The sequence below is a fragment of the Prionailurus viverrinus genome, chromosome X (genome assembly GCF_022837055.1).
Source record: "Prionailurus viverrinus isolate Anna chromosome X, UM_Priviv_1.0, whole genome shotgun sequence".
NCBI lineage: Eukaryota > Metazoa > Chordata > Mammalia > Carnivora > Felidae > Prionailurus > Prionailurus viverrinus.
Genome location: NC_062579.1, coordinates 95,913,841 through 95,939,369, shown reverse-complemented (window position 1 = coordinate 95,939,369; position 25,529 = coordinate 95,913,841). Strand labels below are relative to the sequence as shown.

At 36.6% G+C, this 25,529-nt stretch overlaps 1 long non-coding RNA gene across 1 annotated transcript; it reads left to right on the top strand.

Annotated features, from left to right (window-relative positions):
- On the top strand, nucleotides 1–25,529 carry LOC125156852 (uncharacterized). The gene is made up of 3 exons (XR_007148813.1): nucleotides 1–142; nucleotides 9,563–9,571; nucleotides 25,518–25,529. It is a non-coding gene; the product is annotated as an uncharacterized LOC125156852 (long non-coding RNA).

Here is a 25,529-nt window from a genome sequence, read left to right as displayed (position 1 = left end):
GTGGTCAAGCTGTACAGGTTTCTGGCCAGACCAACCAACTCCACCTTTAACTAAGTTGTGTTGAAGAGGTTGTTCATGAGTCACACCAGCCGGCCACTTCTGTCCCTTTACCGGATAATCCTGAAGATGAAGCTGCCTGGCTGTGAAGACAAAACAGTTGTGGTTGCAAGGATGTGCATGTCCAGGAGGTGCACAAACTGAAGGTGTACGTGCTGCCGGTGAGCCACCATGCCTGGATCCACATCCTCAAAGCTGGAGGCAAGATCCTCACCTCTGACCAGTTGTTGGCCCTGGACTCCCCCAAGGGCTGTGTGGCACAGTCTTGCTCTCTGGTCCACGCAAGGGCCGAGTGGTTTGGCAAAGCCTCAGGAAACCTGCACAGCCACACCAAACCCTATGTGCGGCCGGAGGGCTGGAAGTTTGAGCACACCAGAGGCCACAGGGCCAGCAGGGCTACAAAAATGAACCCCAGACCTTGACTTGTTATTAAAAAGATTTTGGATGTTGAAAAAAAAAAAGGAGAGAGCAAACTGATAGTTGCCACAGGGAAGTGAGGGGTTGGGCAAAGAAAGGGATTAAGAGGTACAATCTTCCAGTTATGAAATAAATCAGATATGGGGATGTAATGTAGAGCATAAGGGATATAGTCAACAATATTGTAACAACTTTGTACAGTGTCAGATGGTAACTAGACTTACTGTGGTAATCATTTCATAATGTATATAAATACCAAATCTCTATGTTGTACACCTGAAATTAATACATTGTATCACAGTTATTTTTCAATGAGAAAAGCAACTCTGAAAATGATGTTTAAATAGCTAATGACATGAAAAGTGCATATGATTTAATGCTTAAACTCTATACACAGTGTTATATTGGTTCTGTTTTACATAGATACATATTCATGCATATATAAGGAGAAGTCCACCAAATATTCAAAGTGTTGCCACCAAATAATGGAATTTCAGGTGGTTTTCACTTTCTTCTTTATACACTATTTGAACCCAGGCAGCACCCACAAATTCAACCTGACAATAGAATGTTAACAAAAATCACATGAAGGATGTGGACTAGACTGACAGGAAAATGTATTGTATGTTAGTTATCAATAATCCAAGGAAGAAGGACTAAAGTATAAGAATTGTTGATCTAGTTTCAGCTGATATTCTGATAATCTAAGAGCTATATTTAGTTCATAGTAAAATGTGCTGGAGACAACCCATGCATTTTCCTTTGTTCTAATGAGCCAAATAATCACATGGGTAATCCTTACTCATCCATTTGCTAGTCTTCTAAAATTGCATTGAAGTATCCAATGCTAAGGATACAAAAATAGAATCCAAGAGTACTTTTCAACTTTGTCCTGTACAAATCCAAAGAGGTCCATATTTTAAAGGATTTAAATGAAGTGTAATGAATGTGAAAGGGGTTAATTATATCTTTGTGAGAATGTATATATTCACTAAAAATATTATTTTAAAAATATGATCATATACAGCAATGGTAACATATTTAAGTTGATATAGAGAGCTGCCTATGCCAGGATTTCTGAAACTGTGATGTCCTAGGTGGTGTGTTATCAGATTCATCTGTCGTACGTGTTTAAAATGAAGAATCCTGGATCCCTCTCCCAAACTAACTGAATCCAAATCTCTGGGAGTGGGAACCATATTATATGAATTTTCAACAAGCTCCCTAAATGATGTTAATGCACACTGACTTTTGATAATACCTATCCTAGAGGTACTATTTCATCTCTGACAATGAGATACTATTTATTTTCATAATACAGAAGCATGATAGAGGATGCAGTTGTATTGCAAAGCCCAAAATTAAGGACTCCACTGTCTCTGAAGAACACAGCACTGAGGGCGAACACCTCCCATTATGCCTCTTATGGTCACTTTGACTAGTGCATCTTGAATCTGGTTGATTCTCAGAATGTCCTAGCATGATTTTAAAAGCACAGATTCTAAGGCTCCACACCACACCTACTGAATCAGAATCTCTGAGGACAAGATCTGGGAATATAATTTTTTAAACTCCAGGAGATTTTGATGATCAACTATGTTTAAAAACCATTGGTCTAGACTACAGGTAGGTCAGGGGTTTCTTTCATTCTGAACTAGTTGTCCTCTCTACCTATAACCTCATCTTTCTAGGCCCCTGAGTCTGCCATAGAATGAAACTGGGTATTATTTTGTTTCATTTTGTTTCTTAGGAAATTGATCAAAACATTGGTCACTATGGCATCATGTAGAATCTAGTTCATGGATACAGCAATGTATCATTAACTCTACTGACACTGATTTCTGCTAACTGCCTTGTGCAAATATACTGTGGCCCATTGTTCTGACTAAACACTAACAGCCAATTTGAGTGAGCTACTGTGAGTAGATTATATGTGCATAAGACCAAACGATTGAAAATTTAAAGCTAATTTGATTAAGTTTATTTCCCACCCAATTACAAGGTAGGATTGAATCTCATGAGCCTTAATTATAATAAAATGTTCTGTGATTCTTTTTCTTGATAAATGAAATTATATGAAAACTGGCAATTCCTCCAAATTAGGGAAACACAAAAATGATTACACAAGAAAACTTTTAGAAGATATGCCTAACCACTGTCCGATTCTTTATGGTTTTCAAAAATCTTTCATAGGCATTGTTTTATTTGACCATCAGAGAAATTGCATCAGATAGGAATGTCTAATATTAGCTATTACATTTTGTAGATATCCAAGTTAAGTTCTAGATATTAAGTAATTTGTGTGTAAAGTCACCTAGAGCTAGTACAATCATAGAACCTGGCCCAGAAACCAAGTCCCCTATCTCCTAGTACTTTCCCCCCACTGTATGATGCTACCTCCTTTATTAAAACCCACTCTAGGAGGCAAAAACTGAGCAGATAGATAGTTTCTCTTTTATGGAGTAGTGTTAAAAAGATAATAATCTTGATCGATAAACAGAGTTTCAAACCACTAATATACTACTTCATAAAAACATGAAAACAAAGAATGCTGTGCAAAACTACTCCAGATATTCCCGGGTAATTCCAGCTAACAAAAAGAAACCAAGCTGTCATGATTGTATTTGCACACAAGCATAAGGAGGAAGAATATCAGCAATTGGATGGAAATTTTAAGGATAAAAAAAGATTATAAAGATGTTATTAAATAAGGAATTGAAAAGGTAGGTCATACTGGTCTCATCAAGATATTATTAGGTTAATGACAAAAACAAAAAACAAAAAGGGGGGTGTATTTTGAAAAAGAACATATGTCAGAACAGTGATGTAGAATGAAAGTAATTATTTTTACTTTGGAAGATAACGCTTTATACTACCTGCTTTATGACAATTTTCAGTGACACCAAATATTCAAATACAGATCAACCTTTCAAGCCCACAGGAAACCTCTTGATATCATGTGAAGCAGCACATTGGTAGCAATTAGAGAAGTTTGCTCAATTCAAATCAAGGACTTATACTGGACCTTAAAAAAATCATTTTTAGTTGCTGAAGAACAAGCCCTTTATCTCATTCTGTAACTGTCATCTCTTAGCTCAGTAGAGGTTTCAAAATAAAGGAGGTATATCTTAACAAAAAAGTATAAGCGGTTTTTGAACCTTATCAGCAAACGTTTTCTTGATCAGAGCTGACTTTATCCAAACCAGATTTTTGTAGAGTATTTATGTGTGCCTAGAGGGTAATAAGCACTATAAACCCAATGAATAAAATAAAATATATTTGGCCATATTCTCTCCTGTGCCTAAGTCTCTCCCAGGGAAGTGAACAAGGTGGTTAAGGAGGTGCATTAATGTTTTTAGGCTACTTACTGCATAACTGCTAGAAGGGGTTAGTACCTTAGTGGGCTCCCTAAGCCTCTAACTTACTCCTAAAAAGAGACTTCCTGGGAATATTAACCTCCAAATTGCATAAAAAGCTTGATCGAGTGCTAAAGGTACAAGGGAAGTATTATTCTAAATTCGGAGGAGATAGAGTCAGCATGACATAACTTTTACCTAGCTGGGAAAAAAAAATGCTCCAGAAATTGCAGTGGGACATTTCCCAAAGAAAAAAACTAACACTAAGCTACCCAGAATAAGTGAGTGTTCTTATTTTCTCGCACAGGAAGAATTATTTAATAGACCAGATAAGCATGGTTCTCCATTACTATGTCATATGATTATATACAGAAAAATTGAATATAGCAAGCATACTAAATACTGATCTGAGCAGGTGTGTGTGTGTGTGTGTGTGTGTGTGTGTGTGTGTGCATGCATGAGTGTTTGTTTATGTTTAAGGGAGAAGGGCTCGCTTAATCATATCCATATATTGACAGGTACAGATATATACACATGTACGTGTATCCTCCCAGACCAGAATTTGGTATCCAGTAATTGGTATCCTTGTTGTATTTGATTTTCTCTTATGTTCTTTTATATTTATGGCATTGTCATCTAGTTGTTTTAAATGGAAGTATTTTTTTTTAATTTTTTAAGGTTTATTTATTTTTGAGACAGAGAGAGACAGAGCATGAACGGGGGAGGGTCAGAAAGAGAGGGAGACAGAATCTGAAGCAGGCTCCAGGCTCCAAGCTGTCAGCACAGAGCCCGACGCGGGGCTCGAACCCACGGACGGTGAGATCATGACCTGAGCCGAAGTCGGCCGCTTAACCGACTGAGCCACCCAGGCGCCCCTAAATGGAAGTATAATTTTTAAGTGACTTTTGTTGTTCTCTTTTTTTTTATTTTTTAAATATTTTTTAAGTTTATTTATTTTGAAAGCAAGAGAGTGCAAGTGGGGGAGGAAAAGAGAGAGTGAGGGAAAGAGAGAGAATCCCAAGCAGGTTCCACACTTTCAGTGCAGAGCCTGATGTGGGGCTCGAACTCATAAACTGTGAGATCATGACCTGAACAAAAGTCTGATGCTTAACTGACTGAGTGACCCAAGCACCCCTTGTTCTCTTGTGTTTTTTTCTTATTTAAATAGAGAAATGTCTTCTATTTAGAAAAGCAGGTGGGGCGCCTGGGTGGCGCAGTCGGTTAAGCGTCCGACTTCAGCCAGGTCACGATCTCGCGGTCCGTGAGTTCGAGCCCCGCGTCGGGCTCTGGGCTGATGGCTCAAAGCCTGGAGCCTGTTTCCGATTCTGTGTCTCCCTCTCTATCTGCCCCTCTCCCGTTCATGCTCTGTCTCTCTCTATCTCAAAAATAAATAAACGTTAAAAAAAAAAAATTTAGAAAAGCAGGTAAAAAGGAAAATAACAACTCCCCAAATCATGCCACTTAGATACAACCACTTTTTTTAATGTTTATTTTTTTGGAAGAGAGACAGCGTGAGCGCGGTGAGGAGGGGGGCAAGCAGAGACAGACAGAGAGAGAGAGACAGAATCTGAAACAGGCTCCAGGCTCTGAGCTGTCAGCACAGAGCCTGACACGGGACTCGAACTCGGAAACAGTGAGATCATAACCCAGGCTGAAGTCAGACGCTTAACTGACTGAGCCACCCAGGAGCCCCTAGATACAACCACTATTAACATTAGTGTCCTTTAATTCATCTTGCAGCATAGAGATATTTTATGTTAGGGGCCATATTGTGCTCTGCACTGACAGTGTGGAGCCTGCCTGGGATTCTCTCTCTCACCCTCTCTGCCTCTTCTGTTTTCCCTCTCTCTCTCTCTCTCTCTCTCTCTCAAAGTAAATAAACTTAAGAAAAAAATGTTTTATGTTAAAAATGCAAGTCTTGATACTGAGTAATTGACAATTGAATAATTTCCTTCTACCTAGGTAAATGAAATGGCTTTATATGTTATCCCTCCCTCACATACAAAGATCATATCTCTTCTTTGACTTATATGGAAATTTGTCCATATAAATGTTGAAGTGAATACTCACATATTTATCATCCTATTATTTTAAATCTAGAATGTGTATTTAATCTGGCTTTCAAAGATTTCTAAAATTCTATCAATTAATGGAAGATTTCCATGACAGAGCCATCTTATCTGAAATACAATAGTGCCTATCATAGTGTCTTTCAAACAGTTAGGATTCAGTGTTCGCCCTGGATCGACCTTTGAATTAGAATTTTATCATCTATCTTTTAAAAATTGAGTCTTTTATTTTAAAAAGGAAAAGGAAGGAAGGAAGGAAGGAAAGATCAAAGGAAGGAAGGAAGGAGCACGCAGTATTTTTTATTTTCCACTAACATGAGGAAATCCTTATTTAAATAATAATATATGTGTGGCAAAATGTAATCTGACTGATTTAGTACATAAAAAGATTGTGGAAACTAGGCATGACACATCAAAGCAATGGGGTATCTGACTAAAATTTGAAAAAAGTACACCTGAGTGGAAATGACTAAATATTTTTAATTAAGAGTAGAAAAACAGGGGTGCTTGGGTGGCTCAGTTGGTTAAGCTTCTGACTCTTGATTTCAGCTCAGATCATGATCTCATGATTCGTGGTATGGAGTCCTGCATCAGGCTTATGCCAACAGTGCAGAGACTACTTGGGACTCTCTCTCTGTGCCTTCCCTGATCTCTCTTTCTATAAAACAAACAAACAAACAAACAAACAAACTTTTTTTAAAAAGGAGAAAAGTAACTAAGGTATTGGTGCTTGATGGAAAAAAATACACTTAAAACTTGGCGTCCTATAAACAGAATTTTGAGGCTGCACCAGTATGCATACATTAATATTTTTTATTTACTTGGTAAAAAATGAATTCTGTGGAATCTGTTCTTCCACTGAGGCAAGAAGATACTATACAAGGAAGAACTCTCAAATGAATCAATGAAAGAGGAAGCCATTTAGCATTTTGCAGTTCTCTTTATTCATTCATTCCATTTCCCACATGAATATGTCTCAAACCTCAGAATCAGAATCTACAAAATTACAACCTACAAAAACATGCACTTTCCAGAAAAGTGCTACATTCTAGGGCTTTGTGTAGCTAGATATACTTATTTTTGAAATCTGGGAATATTTAAAATGCATTTTGCTTATAAAGTATCCTGTTTGAGATACCCATATTGAAAATATTGTTTTAAGGCAATACTTGCACTACACTCTACCATCTTTAACTATAGGCCACACTCTTCCCCATAAAATTTTGCAGATCTTTTCCCAGCAAAGAATTTTTCACTGCTTTCATATTTCAGACATTGGTTTACAGGAAATTCATACACCCTTGGAAAGTTCTGGGAAAGGGTAGTACACATTTGTTCAAATCTTCTTTTAATTAAATATGTGTGCATGATATATAGGAAGTTAATTGTATTGCATACAAAACATTGCTCCAAGTTGCAAGGTGTTCAGGGATATGGGGCAATGCAGCTAATAAAAACATTTATAAAAAAGAAAAGCCAGGTGAACTTATGTGAATTCTATTTTAGATTCTTTGCATAGGGGATCAAATGAAAACAAGATAAATCAGTAGTCACAAATTCTAACACTATTTCACGATGTGTCAGTAACACAAAATAACAGATCCTTAGAAATTCCTAATGGAGATAAAACTCAGCAATTCAGAATCAGGGAGATCTGAAGAGGCTAGGGTGCCTAGCTTCAGGCTCCTAAAAATATATATATATATACTTGCCTCAGATAGAGATTTTGCACTATCATTCTCATCAGAAGCATTAACACCCCATTCACCTGGAAATACCTAATTCAAAATTTCTGATGATCAAAATGGATTTGGAACTCAAGTTTGCCTTTGTAATAATTGCAAAAGAAAGACTTTATGGAATTATGGGTTTGAATCAGACAGCAAAACAAATGTTCGGTTTGATAAGAAAGCACACTTTCCAAGCCCTCTTTAAAAATCACTTTAACTGCTTTTCAGGGCGCCTGGGTGGCTCAGTCAGTTAAGAATCTGACTTTGGCTCAGGTCATGATCTCACGGTTCGTGAGTTCGAGCCCTGTGTCAGGCTCTCTGCTGACAGCTCAGAGCCTGGAGCCTGCTTCAGATTCTGTGTGTCCCTCTCTCTCTGTCCCTCCCCTGCTCATGCTCTGTCTCTCTCTGTCTCTGAAAAATAAATAAACATTAAAAAAATAAAAACATAAGAATCACTTTAGCTGTTTTTATTTCCCTCATCATAACATCACTAATGGAAAAAATACAAAAGCAGAAAGAGAAAAAATCAAAATTTTCAATAATCCAGTAAGTCAGAGATACCCACAACTGATATTTTAGATACCAGTGGTGAGTAAACTTTTTCTATAAATGTCCAAATAATAAATATTTTAGCTTTTGTGGGCCCCATAAGTTCTCTGTCACTTTGCCATTTTGTTTCGTTTTGTTTTTCACAACCCCTTTAAAATGTAAAAACCAGCAAATAAAAAAGAGAACTACAGGCCAATATCCCTGATGAATATGGATGCAAAAATTCTCAATAAGATACTAGCAAATCGAATTCAACAGCATATAAAGAGAATTATTCACCATGATCAAGTGGGATTCATCCCTGGGCTGCAGGGCTGGTTCAACATTCGCAAATCAATCAATGTGATACATCACATTAATAAAAGAAAAGAGAAGAACCATATGATCTTGTCAATCGATGCAGAAACAGCATTTGACAAAATTCAGCATCCTTTCTTAATAAAAACCCTCAAGAAAGTGGGGATAGAAGGAACATACCTAAACATCATAAAAGCCATTTATGAAAAGCCCACAGCTAACATCATCCTCAATGGGGAAAAACTGAGAGCTTTCCCCCTGAGATCAGGAACACGACAGGGATGTCCACTCTCACCGCTGTTGTTTAATATAGTGTTGGAAGTTCCAGCATCAGCAATCAGACAACAAAAGGATATCAAAGGCATCAAAATTGGCCAAGATGAAGTCAAGCTTTCACTTGTTGCAGATGACATGATATTATACATGGAAAACCCGAGAGACTCCACCAAAAGTCTACTAGAACTGATACATGAATTCAGCAAAGTTGCAGGATACAAAATCAATGTACAGACATCAGTTGCATTCTTATACACTAACAATGAAGCAACAGAAAGACAAATAAAGAAACTGATCCCATTCACAATTGCACCAAGAATCGTAAAATACCTAGGAAGAAACCTAACCAAAGATGTAAAAGATCTGTATGCTGAAAACTATAGAAAGCTTATGAAGGAAATTGAAGAAGATATAAAGAAATGGAAAAACATTCTGTGCTCATGGATTGGAAGAATAAATATTGTTAAAATGTCAATATTACCCAAAGCAATCTGCACATTCAACGCAATCCCAATCAAATTTGCACCAGCATTCTTCTCGAAGCCAGAACAAGCAATCCTAAAATTTGTATGGAACCACCAAAGACCCTGAATAGCCAAAGTAGTTTTGAAGAAGAAGACCAAAGCGGGAGACATCACAATCCCAGACTTTAGCGTCCACTACAAAGCTGTAATCATCAAGACAGCATGGTATTGGCACAAAAACAGACACATAGACCAATGGAATAGAATAGAAACCCCAGAATTAGACCCACAAAAGTACGGCCAACTCATCTTTGACAAAGCAGGAAAGAACATCCAATGGAAAAAAGACAGTCTCTGTAACAAATGGTGCTGGGAGAACTGGACAGCAACATGCAGAAGAATGAAACTAGACCACTTTCTTACACCAATCACAAAAATAAACTCAAAATGGATAAGGGACCTGAATGTGAGACAGGAAACCATCAAAACCCTAGAGGAGAAAGCAGGAAAAGACCTCTCTGACCTCACTGCAGCAATTTCTTACTTGACACATCCCCAAAGGCAAGGGAATTAAAAGCAAAAATGAACTATTGGGACCTCATGAAGATAAAAAGCTTCTGCACTGCAAATCAAACAATCAACAAAACTAAAAGGCAACCAATGGAATGGGAAAAGATATTTGCAAATGACATATCAGACAAAGGGCTAGTATCCAAAATCTATAAAGAACTCACCAAACTCCACACCTGAAAAACAAATAATCCAGTGAAGAAATGGGCAGAAAACATGAATAGACACTTCTCAAAAGAAGACATCCAGATGGCCAACAGGCACATGAAAAGATGCTCAAAGTCGCTCCTCATCAGGGAAATACAGATCAAAACCACACTCAGATACCACCTCATGCCAGTCAGAGTGGCTAAAATGAACAAATCAGGAGACTATAGATGCTGGCAAGGATGTGGAGAAATGGGAACCCTCTTGCACTGTTGGTGGGAATGCAAACTGGTGCAGCCGCTCTGGAAAACGGTGTGGAGGTTCCTCAAAAAATTAAAAATAGACCTGCCCTATGACCCAGCAATAGCACTGCTAGGAATTTACCCAAGGGATCCAGGAGTGCTGATGCATAGGGGCACTTGTACCCCAATGTTTATAGCGGCACTTTCAACAATAGCCAAATTATGGAAAGAGCCTAAATGTCCATCAACTGATGATTGGATAAAGAAATTGTGGTTTATATACACAATGGAATACTACGTGGCAATGAGAAAGAATGAAATATGGCCTCTTGTAGCAACGTGGATGGAACTGGAGAGTGTGATGCTAAGTGAAATAAGTCATAGAGAGAAAGACAGATACCATATGTTTTCACTCTTATGTGGATCCTGAGAAACTTAACAGAAGACCATGGGGGAGGGGAAGGAAAAAAAAAAGTTAGAGAGGTTGGGAGCCAAAGTATAAGAGACTCTTAAAAACTGAGAACAAACTGAGGGTTGATGGGGGGTGGGAGGGCGGGGTGGGTGGGTGATGGGTATTAAGGAGGGCACCTGTTGGGATGAGCACTGGGTGTTGTATGGAAACCAATTTGACAATAAATTTCATATTAAAAAAATAAAATAAAAATTTTTTAATTTAAAAAAATAAAAAATAAAATGTAAAAACCATTCCTAGCTCAAAGTTCACACAAAAATAAGTACTGGACTGGACTTGGCCCCATGGGCTATAAATTTGCTAATTCCTGTTTAGTGTATATCACTAACAGTCATTTATTTTTTTAAAGATTATTATTTTCTATATAAAATATCTTAAAGAGTCAAAAATAATATTTAAAATATTAGTACTTTTACATTACAATTTTCAGTATTAAACTTTGTCATGATTTATTTTAATTCTTCCTTCATAAAGAAGTCAATATCATAGATACGTGTAAAGTCTTACTCCCTTCCCAGAAACCAACTTCTAGAGGTTTCATTATCCTGAAGTCATGTATATATTATTCTTGCATTATTATTTCAGGCTTTTACTGTTTATATATGTACTGGTAATGATACTGTTTTGTGTGATATTTAAATTTACATAAAATAATTTTATCATATATACCTTGTGTTTTACATTCAACATTATGTTTTTGAGATGTCTTCAAGTGTTTTCCTCCTATTTAAGCCCCCTTGATAATGCTATGTGCATATGTAGAAGTTGTTATAAGCCATTCTACCCTATTGTAGAGATTTATATTTGGTAATGCTCTGGTAACAATTAGTCTGTATTACTGAATGCATTAACCTCACATCTTAAATATTCTAGTTAAAACTGAGAGGACTCAGAGACTATCTAGTTCAAATCCCTCATATTACAAATGACTAAACAGGCCCAATGAGAGTAAGTAGCCTGTCTAAGATCACACAGTTCATATCATACTCAGAACTAGAGCCTGGTTTTCGTGTTTGTCACTTCTTAAAATTAACAAAGCTTTTACAATCCATGGGCTCCTAGGCCATGCCAATCTTACATCATAATCAGGGCACAATAACATTAACCAAGTATTTCCCTGGCCTTGCTAGCACTTGTAGAATTTCTGGACCTCCTACTCCCTTCAGCTTGCTTCAATAGTGAGTCCCTGAGGAATATAGCATATGAATTTGAACACGTGCATTGCTTGATTATCACATGGTGTCAACCATGTTCGTTTCAGATGCCCTCCAGATAATAATCCTGTAGGAGGTAATCTTCTTGAATATGTTCTTCCGTTTTCTTTCTCTGGCTGCTAAGTGCCATTATAAGTGCTCAAATGGATAATGTCTTCTTTACCATCTTCTCCTCCTCCTTCTCCTTCTCCTTCTCCTCTTATGCCTCCTCCTCCTCCTCCTCCTCCTCCTCCACCTTCTCCTTCTTCTCCTCCTCCTTATTCTTCTTTTAGATATTAACATTAATTATTTATTGGCATTGTTACTTGAATATACATATTTCTCTATTTCTGTGTCATTTTAACCTTCGGAATGACAGTTATCTCTATGTAGGATTATATATAGTTTTAAAACACACCTTTTTAGAAGTAAATCAGCACATTAAAATGTTTTTTAAAAATGGCATAAGAAACATCTATAATCCTGTTACAAAATTCAAATGATGTTTTGGTCAATAGAATTAAATATAATACTCTCCACTGACAATCTCTCTCATCTACTCCCACTAACTTTAGAGAAGAATAACTGTTAATAGTTTAAAGCATACTTTAAAGTAATTTTTCCATTTGTTTGTACACATATTTTTACACAATGCAATCTTACTCTATTATGCTGAGTGAAATTAGTCAGAAAAGACAGATACCATGTGATTTCACTCCTATGTGGAATTTGCCTTCTTTATGCCCTCTGAGGACTGGTGTGGTTTGTTATTCAGGGTGCTGTGCACATTAGGTATTCTAATAGTGACCACAAGTGAAGAACATGTCTATCACATTACTTGTTCTAAGTCCTGCAGAGATTTAGTGAAGCAGACGTTTGAGAATTTATTGCAGCTCTTCTCCTTACAACTCTGGTAGAAGAACATGAGGACTAGACAATGGGACAAATAAAAGTGACAAAAGCACTCTGCCCATATGAAACTGTGGTCCTTTGGACAAGGCTCATTTGCCACAATTTTCTTTTTGCTAATAATGAGCCCCATCCCCGCTCCCAATCCAGGATGCTTCCTGATCCTTCATGAAAACAGTTTCCTTGCAAATAACTTCCACCAACCCTTCAGATATGTTCACAAAGTGTAGCTCCTACAATGATCAGTTTATTTCTCAACCTAAGATTTCCTGATACACATTTTATATACATATTTTAATTTTATGAAATAATTTTTTACTAATTTCTTCCAACCTTTCCTATATCCTTCTTATTCCAGTATTAATGATTTATAAGAGCACATTATCTTCCTCTAACCCAAGCACTACATTCTTTATTGCCCCTTCAGCTTTATTGAGATGTAACTGACATATGATATGGTATAAGTTTAAGGTGTGCAATGTGATGATTTAATATACATTACATTTGATGAAATATTTACCACAATAAAGCTAGTTAACATATCCTTCACTTCAATCAGTTACCATTTTGTTGTTGTTGTTGTTGTTGTTGTTGTTATGGTAAGAATATTAAAACTTTACTTTCATAGCACCTTTCAAGTATACAATACAGTATCAACTATAGTCACCATGCTATACATTAAATCCCTAACATTTATTCATCTTATACCTGGAATTTTGTGCCTTTTGACCAGCATCTCCCTATTTTCTCCACCCATTATCCCCTGGAAGTCACCATTTCACTCTCTTTTTCTATGAGTTCAATGTTTTTAGGTTCCATATATAAGTAAAATCATACAGTATTTGTCTTCATCTGTCTAACTTATTTCACTTAGCATAATGCCATCAAGGTCCATCCATGCTGTTGCAAATGGCAGGATTTCCTTATTTTTTATGGCTGAATAATATTCAATTATATGTGTATAAATCATATATATTTATATGCTATATGTGTATACAGCATATGTATGTAAATGTGTAAATATATATGCTATATACACATATAATATATATGTAATTTATTTATAATATATATAATATAACTTATATATAAATATATGCTATATATATCACATTTATATATATAAATGAAATATATGTATATATCACATTTTCTTTATCCATTCATCCATCAGTGAACACTTAGATTGTTTCCATGTCTTGGTTATTATGATAATGCTGCAAGGAACATGAAAGGGCACATATCTCTTAAACAAAGTGATTTCATTTCCTTCAGATATATACCCAGATCATATGGTATTGCAGATCATTTGGTATGGTAGTTCTATTTTTAGTTTTTTGAGGAAACTAAAATGATGTGTTCCATAGTGGCTGTACTAATTTACATTCCTACCACCAGCAAGCACTATATTCTTAATGCATAGGAAATGCCATGTGAGATTTCAGTATTTAACCAGTATTACTATGAAGACATTACTATGTCTTACTATGTATTATGTATTACTATGTACTATGTATATGTACTATGTATTATGTCTTACTATGTATTAGTACTTACGTAGTATTACTATGAAGACTAGTATTACTATGAAGACAAATTTAACTATTTATTGTTAACCTTTTTTCCTTCTTTTAATGATTAGTCAAGCTTATTACAGTAGGCATAATAATGGTCCTCTGAAAGATATCCACATCCTAATACCTGGAATCTGTGTATATGCTACCTTACATGGCAGGAGAGACTGAAGATTTGATTAAGGGTAAGAAACTGGAGATGGGACATTATCCTGGATTATCTGGGTAGGCCCACTATAATCACAAGTGTCCTCAAAAGTATAGGGTCTTCGCAGGATGTAGTGAGAGGGAGATATGACTACAGAAGAATTTTCAGCTAGATGGGATATTGCTTACTTTAAAGATGGAAAAGGAGCCATGAGCCAAAGAACGCAGGCAACCTGTAGAAGTTAGAAAGGCAAGGAAATGAATTCTCATATAGAGTCTCTGGAAGGGAACGTAGTCCTGCTGATACGTTGAGCTTATCCCAGTGACATCTGTGTTGGACTTGTAACCCATGTAAGATAACAGATTTATATTGTTTAAGCCATTACACAGACTTGTTACAACATCTGTTACAGCAGCAATTATGAACCAATACCCTTAATCCATTTATGACTCTGTTTATTTATTATCTGTTTTGTTCCTAAAAGGCTTGGGTAGCACAGAAAAATGCATACCATAACACAAGGCAGTATAAATTTTTGTAGGAACAAAAAAGGAAAAAGGCTAATCAAGGATAGCAACATAAATTGAAACCTAAGAATGAGGTTAATACAAAAATGCATACCATAAATACATGTACTACAGATGAGCTGTAGCTTTCTAGTAGCCAACACAAAGAGGGAAATCTGTTAAATTCCATAATTCAAGCTATCATAGAATTCATTTTATAACAATGGACCATTTGCTCAGAAGTTCAATTTCACTGGAGACTTGGATCAGCTGAGAAGTTCTCCTGAGAAAGTTTATAATATATTATGCAATGATAGTGTCCCCACAAAACTCTGTATGAGAGATGCAAGTTTAACTATGCTAAATTATACCATTGGTGTAATATTTTGATGAATACAATTTGGTCTACACTTTGCCCAAACCAATACAACAATAATTTAAGTTACAAATCTCCACAAGCTTTGTTTCTAGTACTTGAATCAGTTGGAATTCTAGTTCCTAAAATCAAGGATTTTTAAGTTTTAATGACCTTGACTATCATCTTGTTTGACTCCATACCTCTGTAGAGGTATAGGATGGAGAGTCTCATATCCAGAACCACACCACAAATTACTGTCAGAGCTAGGAATCAAATGTTTCCACATTGATTGTTTCTTCCCAAATCCCTCTGTAAACTTCTTTAGAAGATAAGGCATGGTTTATTTAAAATGAAGGCATAACTTCTTTATTTTGACATATTCTATATCATGATTCCAAAGGTTACATTTTCTTCCTCTAATCCAAGCACCAAATTCTTGACACATAGGCAACTCACAAATATTACCTTTGGATCTTTCAAAACTGGCAGAGTTAACTGGGGGATGAATTCTGTTCTTTTAGTAGACTTAGTTTCCTTCCATAGCTAGATTCCTTTCTTCTCCACAGAACAGAATTTCTTCCACCCTGTATACTCTTAAAAGTAGAAAATTCAGTGTACTACAGATAGAAGAAATTCTTAATAGAAGGAGAAAAGAAAGATGGGTCAACACTAAAGAAACATTAGCTACTTATAATTCATTGAGAAAAATGATTTTTAGGGCAGAATCACAGTTTTCCTTCAGTTAGTCACATAGTTCTGTCTCAAATCTTTCTGGTAAAATAGTGGCAATAACAGATAGGCTTCAACCAGAATTCAGAGAAATCCTTTGATCTTATCTCATGCATTATCTCTCATCTGAACACATAGAGCCTTTAAAGACAAGAACTTAACACATGGTAGAGAGAAATGAGTGACAGAACAACAACAAAAAAAATTTAAAGGGTTGCTATTAATTTATATTACTGGATGTCATGGCTTTGTTTTGATTATGGTATTTGATGGAAGAAAATTCATAATTTCTATTAAATATTTAAATTCTGGTTGTACTTTGTCTATTTTAGTACTGTAATCCATTGAGATCTTTAAATACTGGAAACTGAAAAGTGATAGTTCGCAATCAGTTATTTTCTTTTAAAATATGAAGCTACATTTTCATACTATTTTCTAACAAAAACAATATGTTCCATTGTTTAACATTCTAGAATCAGAAATATTGCATCAGCCATGCAGATAGAGAAAGCACTAGACTTTACAATGAAATTTTAAAAGAAAAAGTAGTTACCAAAGAGCTGTAGGGATGAATGCACACAGAAGGGGCAAATATGCCAGATCAGAACTGACAGACTGCTGAGGATAAAAGTGAGCAATAGCAATAAGACAATATTCTTTTTCAATAGTCTTTTCAAGTCATATTTGTACTTACAGACTCTAACAAGTTTTACATATATACTTAGTCAATTTATAAGCATGTGTTAAGTGCCAAAGGACATGGAAACCAGAGTCCCATTTAAGGTGAGGCAACTGCCACAAAGCACATCAAATAAACCCTTGGAAGAGTAGGACACTTGGCAAAGTTTGCAGATACCTTAGGCACAGTGTCTTTTCAGAAGAAAGGAAAAAATACCTGTGGATTCTCTCTAGTTACCTTGCCTGTGCCCAAACAACTAGCCTTCTGGAGGATATCCTGTCTTGTTTCTCACCAGATAACTAACGCACTCTTCCATTGTCTTTAGTTTTTTGGCCAAAGGTCCTCAGGAGATCATCTTAACCTCTGCATTTAACAAATGTAGGGGCATCTGAGTGGCTCAGTCGGTTAAGCGTCTGACTTCAGCTCAGGTCATGATCTCACGGTTCGTGGGTTTGAGCCCCGCGTCTGGCTCTGTGCTGACAGCTCAGAGCCTGAAACCTGCTTCGGATCCTGTGTCTCCATCTCTCTCTCTGCCTCTCCCCTGCTTGTGCTCTGTGTCTCTCTGTCTCTCAAAAATAAATAAACATTAACAAACATTAACAAAAGTAAAACATGAGAAGGGTTCCAAAGCAATATGTACTCTTATGCAAAGTAAATAACAAAATGCTTACTAGCTGCAGAGTAAAGAACTTTCGTTTAAAGTCTTAGTCTTGGGGACGGCTGGGTGGCTCAGTTGGTAGAGTATCTGACTCTTGATGTCAGAGTCATGAGTTGGAGCCCCATGTTGGGTGTGGAGTCTATTAAAAAAAACTCTACTCTTAAAACTATCATATATATAAGACAGTGTTCAGAAATACCCTGCCTTGCATGCTGCTTCCTACTTTCAAATAATGTTAAGGGATTAAGTCTGAAACTTGCCTGGCCCTAAATCCTAGACCAGCCTTGGTATAGTAAATTTGAATATTTTTTACTATGGAGCTTCTCATTTCCACTAATTGTAGAAATATGTGGTCTACTTCAACACAAAAGCCTAGAGGTAAAAGTGATGATGATTTATTTTTTTTTCTTGCCTCATTCCTAGCATAATACTTTATTTCATAGCAGTACAAATTTAGACCATGTATATTGTGGTCTATCTCTTCCTGTTTGGGTTTTATGCTCTGCTGGCACTGTGCCTAGTAGAAGTGGTAAACAAAGCAATATCATTTTTTCTTTCTAATTAATAAGAAGGTAGCAATTTATTATTAGGAGCACAGAAAATAGAATGTACACATTTATTTAAGTTGTGAATAATACCAAAAAAAAAAGCATTGGCCAGAAAAGCCTAAAAAATTAGGATGCTGATATATTAAATCACGCAGATGAAAGAAATTTTAGTCAAATATATTAATTATTCAATATGTACTCTCTGTGTTCTTAAAAGAAAATTCATGCCTGAGAAGGAAATGGTGATATGGTAAAATATTATGATAATGTTTACTTATAAACATGATAGTATTAAATACTCTTACTAGTGCACTTTCTATCTCTTAATCTGGACTAGTTAGTCTGCCTCATGTAAACTACTGACTGCCAATCTGTTCCTTTTATAGGCTGTTTGGTAGCCAGAGAGAAAAATCTCTTTTCCCTGTGTCACAGGTATGCCCCTGTGTACCCCCCTTCTTAGCCACTGAGCAAATGCAGGTACACAGGGGAATGTGGAGGGCTCAAAACGGAGTATCCTCTTGTCTAGGAGAGAAACAACACTTCTGTTAAATGGGCCACAAATGCCATCTTCATATATAAAAGACAGTATATATTGTCTTTGTATCATCTGCATGATTTTTGAGATTGCCAGAACCCTTACCATCTTTATTCTTCCCAGCCACTCCTCTTCTACATAGAGTATATATTCGTTTAGCCCTGAATTCTCAATTCCTGATGTCACAGAAGGTGTTAATATTTCTTCTCAGGGTCAGAATGGGTTCTGGTAAATCATAAAACTGATGTTCTGGGAAGAATTGCTGTAATTGCTGTTCTAACGGAGCTCTTTGTGTCTTTGTATCTACAGAGGGAAGGAAAATTTTTCCCTTTACTAATTGTCTTTCCTTCTCCTTTGAGTGCCAGTTTCATTTAGTGGAACTATTTCAAAACTATTCTTTAGAAAATGATTTCTGTCATTCTTTATAATATCTAATTCTTATGGGGCTCATTATACAGGTTTTCCAGAGCTGCCTTCTATCTGTGTGACATACAAACAACATTTTCTCTTCTCTATTTGCACATCTACTTTTGCTTTAATCTCCATCCCTTTATTTGTTGTTACCCTTAGGTCTATCATAAAATCACTTTAAATCCAATAAATAAAAACTTATTTTATAAGTGCTCAGTTCTTGAGGCATCTGGGTGGCTCAGTCAGTTAAGCCTCTGACTTCAGCTCAGGTCAAGATCTCACAATTCGTGGGTTTGAACCCAGTGTCAGGCTCTCTATTGTCAGCATAAAGCCTGCTTTGAATCCTCTGTCTCTCCCTCTCTCTTTGCCCCCCCCCCCCAATATAAATAACAATTTTTTAAATCACGCCTGGGGGGCTCAGTTGGTTAGGCGTCTGACTTCCACTCGGGTCATGATCTTGCAGTTTGCAGGTTCGAGCCCCACGTCAGGCACTGTGCTGACAGCTCAGAGCCTGGAGCCTACTTTGGATTCTACCTCCTTCTCTCTCTCTGCCCCTCCCCCACTCATGCTCTGTCTCTCTTGCTCTCTCAAAAATAAAAATAAACAATGTTTTTAAAAGTGCTCAGTTCTCAGAGTTGGAAGAATACTAATACTGAGAAAGTGGCTGTGAGAACCCACCTAACATGGCCTTGAGTCACTTTAGCCCTAATAAACCAGTAAAGCCAGAGGTAAGAGCCCCCAACTCAGCATTTCAGAAGAGTTCACCATCAGCATCAATTATCTCTTTAGCTCCTCTCCAGCTGCTCAGGTTCATGGAGCAGTCTGCTCAGGCTACCATAACACAATACCACAGACCAGGTGCCTTAAACAACAGAAATATATTTTCTTATACTCTAGAGACTGGAAGTCCAAGATGAAGGTGCCAGCACAGTTGATTCCTGCTGAGAGCTGTCTTCTTGGTCTGTCAAAGGCCACCTTCTCACTGTATCCTCACATGGTCTTTACACACAGAGAGAAAGCTCTTTAGTGTCTATTCCCCTTCTTTTTTTTAAATGTTTTATTTTTTTAATTATTTTTTTTTAATTTTGAAAGACAGAGACAGAGCACAAGTGGGGGAGTGGCAGAGAGAAGGAGACACAGAATCCAAAGCAGGCTCCAGGCTCTGAGCTGTCAACACAGAGCCCAACGCAGGGCTCAAACCCACAAACTGTGAGATCATGACCTGATCTGAAGTTGGACGCTTAATCGACTGAGCCACCCAGGTGCCCCTAAAATGTTTTATTTTTGAGAGAGAGAGAGAGAGAGCAAGCGGGAGAGAGGCAGAGAGAAGGCGGAACAGAGGATCCAAAGCAGGCTCCATGCTGACAGCAGAGAATCCTATGTCCTTGCCAATAGCAGACAGCCCAATACAGGGCTCAAACCCACCAACCACGAAATCATGACCTGAGCCGAAGTAGGACACTTAACCAATTGAGTCGCCCAGGTGCCCCACTATTCCCCTTCTTAAAAGACCACCAGTCCTGTCAGATTAGGGCCCCATCCTTCTGACCTCATTTAACCTTAATTACCCCATTGAAGGTCTGTCTCCAAATATAGTCACATTGAGGTTTAGGGCTTCAACATAGGAATTTTGACAAGATAAATTTCAATCCATAAGAGGAGTTTTCTACTCTATCCTTGAATCTCATCCTTCGCCCTCCCCATAGTGTAACTTACCATGACATGACTTTTGAATGACCTTAACTTTACTTGACTTTTCACCCTCTTGTCTCTATATTCCTAGTTCTTGGTTCCTTTGCCTCCATGGTTCAGGTACCACTTCTGTACATCTGACTGTGTGTTTAGACTATAAAATGACTTGGCTCCCCAGCAATTTCCTCAGTAGAGAGACTCTTCTAAGAAATGATAGAATGATTTTCATTTGATGGTAATGTCCTAGTTGAATTCCCTGAGAGATTAGTGAACCTCACTCACTACCTACCTCCTATACACCCAACCCACTCCCACACAGACACATGGCCTGTTCCTCCCTGTCCTGGCCACAGTCAATTGCTCTAACACTAAACTCCAGTCAGTAGGCCCTGCCTATCCTGCCTGACTTCTTTGAATGCCACATAAACACCAAACAAATCACATTCCTTACAGTTCTGTTTGTTTTTGATAATAACCAAAGTACCATGGTCATTCAGTGGTGACCCATAAAAATTACAAGTTCAGATTTTTGGAAGGACAAAGTTATTTTTAACATTGAAACTGAATCTGAAGAGCTGAAGTTAATCACTGACAACACTACCATGAGATTTGTTTAAATTAAGTCTTTTTTCATGTTTTTTAATTAAATTTTAATATATCATTATGCCCACCTTCGATCAATTATATTTTCTTTAAATTGAGCCATATATATGTCAGATGATACATCTCCACACTCTAAACTTATATAACAAAGAAAATGTCTTCACGGTTTTGTGATACAGTTTCTCCCATAATAGTTTTTGGACACTTTTTACTATCAAGTTATATGGAAATTCCAAGTAAATGGCTTAGATTCTTGAAGGATAAGAGGGTGGGGTAGGTAAAGGAGAAAAAGTATTTCTAGTGAGAAAAAGAATCCTCTGAAGAACTTTGTACACCAGTGAATCCCAAAGAGAGAATTGAAATTGATGTCTCTGGGGCAAAACAGCTCATATAGCCATAGGCAAAATTCTACCTACCTATCTGAACATATCTAGCTGATGAGAGACTATGTTGCTTGCGATTCTTCTGTATTCCCAAATGTGCTTAACTTAGATTTCTATATCCTTTGTGCTTTTGGTAGAAATGCTCTAGGAAGAATTGCAGTGATTTAAAAATAGATACATGCCACACTTTTCTTTCCATATTTCAGTGGCAATTGACTGCATATTATTTGAGAAGTTCAAATTCCAAAATATCCTAAACCTGCATTGAAAATAAACAAAAATCTATGAGTTCTGGGCATTCATTGCTAATGTACTGCTCTTAAAAACCAAAATTTCATATATATCTGTCACAAAATCCAGAAAAAACATTGGTGCTTGATGCTTCAGTGTCTGAATAACTGCCTAATGTTGAAGGGTGAATAAATTTATCTTCAGAATTATCGTTTCTTTATAGCTCATTATTTCTTTAACTGAAAAGATTTTCAAAAGAATGTATATGTTACAAGAGGATTACTATGCCAAACCCTTTTGTATGCATTTCTTTTCTTTTTAATGTTTTCCACATTGATTATAAAAATAATGTATACTCATTTAGAAAATTTTGTAAAAATGTATAAAGAAAAGGAAATGGTCTTTTCATAATCTACCATCTTGAGATGATCACTGCTAACATTCCAGCAAACATCTTTCTGAATATTTCTATAAATTTTATATAGTTGAAACATACTACATGATTTTTGTATTATTTTAATTAAAATTATACCATATGTATTTTTATGTTATTAAAAAGTTTTTAATATAATATTAAAAGCCTATGTCATATTCTACCATATAGATATCCCATAAATTTTTAAATAATCACCTCATGTTGCAAATTTAGGTTGCTTTTAATTTTTCATTGTTATAAATAGTACTATGATAAACATCTTGATACTCAAACTTCTGTCCAGTTTTCTCATTATTTCTTCAGGGTAAATTTCTACAAGTGGAACAACTGGATGAATAAAAATCTTTTTTTTTTACATGTATTTATTTTTGAGAGACAGTGTGAGCAGGGGAAAGGCAGAGAGAGAGGGAGACACAGAATCAGAAGCAGGCTCCAGGCTCCGAGCTGTCAGCACAGGGCCATCCGGGGGCTTGAACCCACGAACCATGAGATCATGACCTGAGCCGAAGTCGGACACTCAACCGACTGAGCCACCCAGGTGCCCCTGAATAAAAATCATTTCTAAAAACAAGATGACTTAATGTTAGGTTTCTAATCTCTTCAGGTTTGCAGATACCTCTGAAAATCTGATATAAATGTTGCCGTTCTTCCAAAAAATGCTAATAATTACACTGTTTCCTTCATATAAACACAATATAAAATGTTTTTTAAAGTATCTCTCTCACTCATGAAAACACATTACAATTCTGAAAATAAAGAAAGCAGAATTTGATTTTACTCAAGAGTAAATTTCACTGAGAATGTCTTTGTTTGTTTCAAATAAGAGTTTAAAATTTAGATGACAACACATGCAGTTTGAGTCACCAAATGACTTTTGATGGCCACAAGTGCTGAAAACTCTGACTCACAAAATTATGTAGAATAACAAATGAAATCACTCAGCTTTGCCAGATGAAAGCGAATGTGTCAAAAGAACCTCAGAATTCTCCAAGATTCTTCCAATTAAAATTATGTCCCAGTATGTTCTTTGTTCTCAAACGAATAAAGCCATCTTTTGTCAGAATGTACTTTGTTGGTGAGGTCCATTTCACTACGGGAGAATTTATAAATCGATGCTTCAACTTCAACATCTCCTGAGCAGAAACTTCAAAAGAAGTCAGTGATGGTGTTAGGCATGCTCAAATTTCTGCCTATAGAAAAATTGATCAAGCTTTGCAATCTTGGCTCCATCCAGCAGAAGGAGTCTGCCCAAGTTTACCAAGTTTGTAAGCTTGTTGTTTGTAATCCCCTCTTCCAGAACAGCAAGCTTGGCAAAAACAACAGCAACAATAAAACTTGTAAATTATTTTCCATGGAAATCATAATGGCAATTGCAGGACCTTGAATGAAAAGATTTCTCTTAATCCTGTGGCCAAAAATCATCAAATAAGCTGAACTATCATTCTATAAGAAATAAATAAATAAATAAATAAATAAATAAATAAATTTAATTTCGTCATATATTTCAATCAAGCATGTTAGGACTTGCTTTTCAGGAAGCCAGCAAAAACCAATCTAGTAAAAAATTTGAATCCTGTTTGCATTTCTCCACAAAGCCTCTTGGGGGAAAAAAAGATGATTCAAGGTTTAGACTTTCAGTAAATTGACAAATTCTACAATACTATAGCTTTAGCAAAAAAAATAATAAAAAGGACAGGAGAGAAGTCTCCTGATGCTAGTATATGGGGCACCACAAAGATGCCAATTTAGCTTATGTATGGCGGTGTATGTAGAGATTGGGCTTACTGTTGAGTGAACGCTTGTGCCCCTCCAAAATTTCTAAATCTAATCTCCAATGTGTATTTGGAGGTGGGACCACTGGGAGGTGATGAGGTGGTGAGAGCAGAGCCCTCATGAATAGGATTAGTGCCCTTATAGAAGGCACTCCAGAGATCTGCCTTGCCCCTTTGCCATATGAGGGAGTAATGAGATGTCCATCTATGAACTGGGTAGCAGGTTGTCACCAGACACCAAACGTCACCGGACACAGAATCTGCTGGCACCTTGATCTGGGAATTCCCAGTCTCTAGAACTGTGGGGAATAAACTTCTGTTGTTTTTATAAGCCACCAGTCCATGGTACTTTGGAAAACCTGATGTACACTCAAGACTTGCAGATATTCGAGTTGCATAAAAGACTACCAAGATCCTTTTTTCCCTATTGAAGTTTTTCTTGGCAAATAAATTTCCATTTTATTTTTTTAATTTTTTTTAATGTTTATTTTTCAGAGAGAGAGGGAGGGAGACACAGAGCATGAGCAGGGGAGGGGCTGAGAAAGAGGGAGACACAGAGTCCAAAGCAGGCTCCAGGCCCTGAGCTGCCAGCACAGAGCCTGATGCAGGGCTCGAACTCACGAACTGCGAGACCATGACCTGAGCCAAAGTCGGACACTCAACCGACTGAGCCACCCAAGTGCCCCTAAATTTCCATTTTAAAGACATCAACAACATTTGAGTCGCTAAAAAGGGGCTCCCCAAACAGGGATTCTTTTATGGCATTAGAATGTTTATAACATATAAATACCAGATTCAGTCTACACTAAGAGATGTGAGTTCCAGTTCTTGCTGGCAGCAAACATTTTAGTTTTCTATTTCTTCATGTCCCATTTCAAAATATTAGAAGACAAATCAATTATGGACTTGACGGATTTGACAAAAATACTGTCTGCATTTTCCTGGTTTTCTCTAAGTCACAATCCAGTTCAATCTTTTTCAGAGCACCAAATCCTTCAATGTATATGTGACTTCTGTGGCAGGCAGTGTGACAAGCGTTCCCATAAGAAAATACTAGAAAAACTTTTGTGTTGAGGCAAATTCAAGTGTTGGTTATTTCCTTGTCTTTTCAAATTGAGGTATCTTTTGAAAAAAATCTACACCATTGGCTTTGAGTTTCCATGGACAAAATTTTTGACATAGGAAGCATTATGGCTTTGTGTCACATCCTATTCAGTAAAGAAAGTGAAATCAAAGTATACCTTAAGTTCTTTAATACATTATTTTAATTTTTTTTTTGCATTTTCCAACTTAGGTTCAGGGATATAAACAATATGTGCTTTATTGTGAACTAGGTTTTCTTTAACTTGAACCAACATTAAATTATATGAAAAGTCAGAGCATTGTAATATTACCTGATAGTGACATTTCATTCAACCCCACAGTTAATAACATAATTTGTATAAAATATTTCAACACAATTTTCAAAATGAAAGGAAAAAATATATACCCACACATATAAGTAAGTACACACATCTA